Genomic DNA, 2,962 nt, shown 5'->3' with positions numbered 1-2,962 from the left:
TTGAGATACTAGGCCGGAGACCCTGTTCTCGAGGGGAAGGCCTTCATGAGGGATGAATCTAGTGTCATTCCGAGGTACACCATCCTTTGTCTGGGAGTGAAATCCGACTTGTCGACATTCACCACCACTCCCAGTTCCTGAACGAATGACAAAACTAGCTGAAGGTGCTCCGCACACTGCGCAGCCGTCTCGGCTAAGATGAGCCAATCGTCCAGGTAGCGGAGGAGACGGATGCCTCTTGCGTGTGCCCAAACTGACACTATCTTGAAGACCCATGTGAACACCTGTGGGGCTGTGGCGAGGCCGAAGCACAGGCAGGTGAACTGCAGAGTCTTTCCCTTGCTGACAATCCTAGGAATTTTCTGGGAGGAGTGAACAGGGACTTGGAAGTAGGCATCTTGAAGGTCTATTGAGGCCATGAAGTCTCCCTCCCTGACACAAGCTCGAACGGAGTCTGCCGTTTCCATCCGAAACTTTGTCAGAGAAAGGAACTTGTTGAGGGGTGAAAGGTCTATGACCGGCCTCCAACCCCCTGTTGCCTTTTCTACCAGGAAGAGTCTGGAGTAGAACCCTGGACCTGGATCCTGAAACCTCTTCCACCAACCCCTTTCTGAAGTAGCTTGGATATTTCCTCCTCCAGGGCCCGTCCGCGGTCCGAGTCCGGTCGATAGGAAGGGACTTGGATGGGGGTAGGGGATAGAGTGGGTGTAGACTGGAAGGGAAGACGGTAGCCTGACTTGATAACCTGCAGGGTCCAATCTTCCGCTCCTGCTTGCTGCCACACTTGCCAATTGGCAGCCAAGCAACCCCCTTACCTTCCGCTGACGGGCAGGATCTGGCCTAGAATTTCTTGCGGGGACCTCCCTCTCTTCTGTTGCCCTTCTGCTTCCGCTCCTTTGATGGAAAGGGACGAGTCTTCTCCCTCATGGACTTGTCTTCGACACAGAGTAAGGTTTCTTCTCCTCTCGCCTACGCACGGGAAAAGCCGGTCTCTGCGCTTCTCTTACCTGTTGGCTAATCTGTGGTGCTGGCCGTGGTCTATGGCCCGGGTTGCGGAATTGGAGAGAGCCCTAGATTGGAGAGATCGCTCCTTCTTCTCCGCTGCCTTGCGAACTTCTTCCGCAGGAATAAGTTCTTTCTGGAACAGCGGGTTTTTCCGTAAGTCCGGGAGGAGGTCTCTCACCACTGGCGATTTGGCCTCCTTGAAGGCATTCTTCTCTCCTCTTTTCACCTCATATTAGCCCACAGGACCGCTAAGTTGTCTGCTTGGTGCAGAGTGTCTTGATCCCACACTGCATGAAGGAGACAAGTTCTGCTGCTGCTGAGGCTGGAGCTCGGGTAAGAACTGCGGAAGTGCTGCCAGTAGACGTTCCATCCACGAATTCGTAGCGAGGGCCAGAGCTAGAGCGCGAATGAGTCCTTCGGTTTCTGAGGGAGAGAGCAAGAGGTGCTTTTTCTGAAGGGCGTCCAGACTGACATCTAAGAGATCTGCAAGGTCCCTGGAATATGCAGACTCCCTTAGTTTGTCACCTGTTGGCCTATAATACCTGCTGCCCCCTGAGCAGGGATATGGAAGCCACCCTCTGTTTCTCAGATACCCTAGTGGTGAAGTCGTGGCGTTCTCGGGACGCTCTAGCCATGGCTAGCCTAACCTGGTTGCTCCAGGGGAGGCTGACCGAGGGGGGCTGTGAATTCTTCAGGTTGAGCACCTTATGCACCTCTGACTGAAACTCCTGGTTCAGTTCCTCAGTTTTTCTGTTAGGCCATTGGCGCTTCTAATCAACGACAGAATCTGGTTGAATGATAAGGCTCGGGCTCCGCAGGTGAGCTAGTCTGACTGCCGTCCGAATGGGGCGGGGTCAGAATCGGGCTCCCCCTCGGAGCATGAATCGGGCTCGGAATCAGAGTCAGAACTGTCACCCAAATCTGGAAACAGTTCCTCTTGACTTCTTTTTTCCAAAAGGAACTTCTTCCTGGCTTCTTCCATCCTACGGGCGACTCCTCTAGACTGGTGTTCTTCTTCTCCACTTGCTGGGAAACCTCCTTTTTGGAGCTTAAGTAGTCCTCCACCGCCTGTTTGACCAGGTTCGCAATGTCCAGTGCGGGAGTGAGGACCTGGGCCCCCACTGTACCTAGGCTAACTGATGGAGGTGGTGCGGAGGTACTAGGCTCATGCCTAGGCCTAGCTTTTTCGGGCATCAACGCTGGCACTGGTCTCTCAGCGCGACCTAGGCCTTGCGGCATCGAAAGGTCTCCATTGATGCTCCTCCTCCGGAGCTTGTGGCTGGCTGGCTTCTTGCGTCGGGTTGCCGCAACTTCTGGAGGGGGGAGGGGGACCTCCGGCTCCTGCGAGTTGGGTACCCGTTCCGGGCTCCTTAGCACTGTCCTCAGGATGGGAGGGTGAGGCATCATGGTCCGTCACCGGGATCCCTCCTGGGGCTGGACTGATTGTCCCGCCCAGAGGAACAGGGGGGGTTACCTTGGCACCCGGCTGTGTCTCGGTACTGCTATGGTCATACCTAGATAGTTCGGCCTTTAGGCTAGGCGGGAACAAGCTCTCGGTTGAAGACCCCTTCTTGTTACGCTTCGAGGCAGGAACATGGATCCCAGCCCCTAGGGTAGCTTCTTTCCTCTTACCTGCTTTCCTAGCCCCCGACGACGAAGGTTTCTTTAGCCTAAGTTTCTTGGGAAGGACACTAGCTCACTAACTAGGTCCCCACGTTAATAAGGAGGAAGGATTACTAGGCCTAGTGTTCTCCAATTGGGCACTACCCACCCCCTCACACACGGCCTTAGGCCCCACAGTATCGGCCTAGGCCTAGGCTTATCGGCATCACATTAGGTCGCACTGAAAACACTCTCATGCGCCTCATAATGAGCCTCCCCCACTGATCATTATTCCACTGCGCACAGGTTGAACACGATGCATCAGGTGGGGGAACAAAATATAAACATCTGGTTT

This window comes from Macrobrachium nipponense, chromosome 29 (genome assembly GCF_015104395.2).
Source record: "Macrobrachium nipponense isolate FS-2020 chromosome 29, ASM1510439v2, whole genome shotgun sequence".
In the NCBI taxonomy this organism is placed as follows: Eukaryota; Metazoa; Arthropoda; class Malacostraca; order Decapoda; family Palaemonidae; genus Macrobrachium; species Macrobrachium nipponense.
This window is presented reverse-complemented; position numbering follows the sequence as displayed.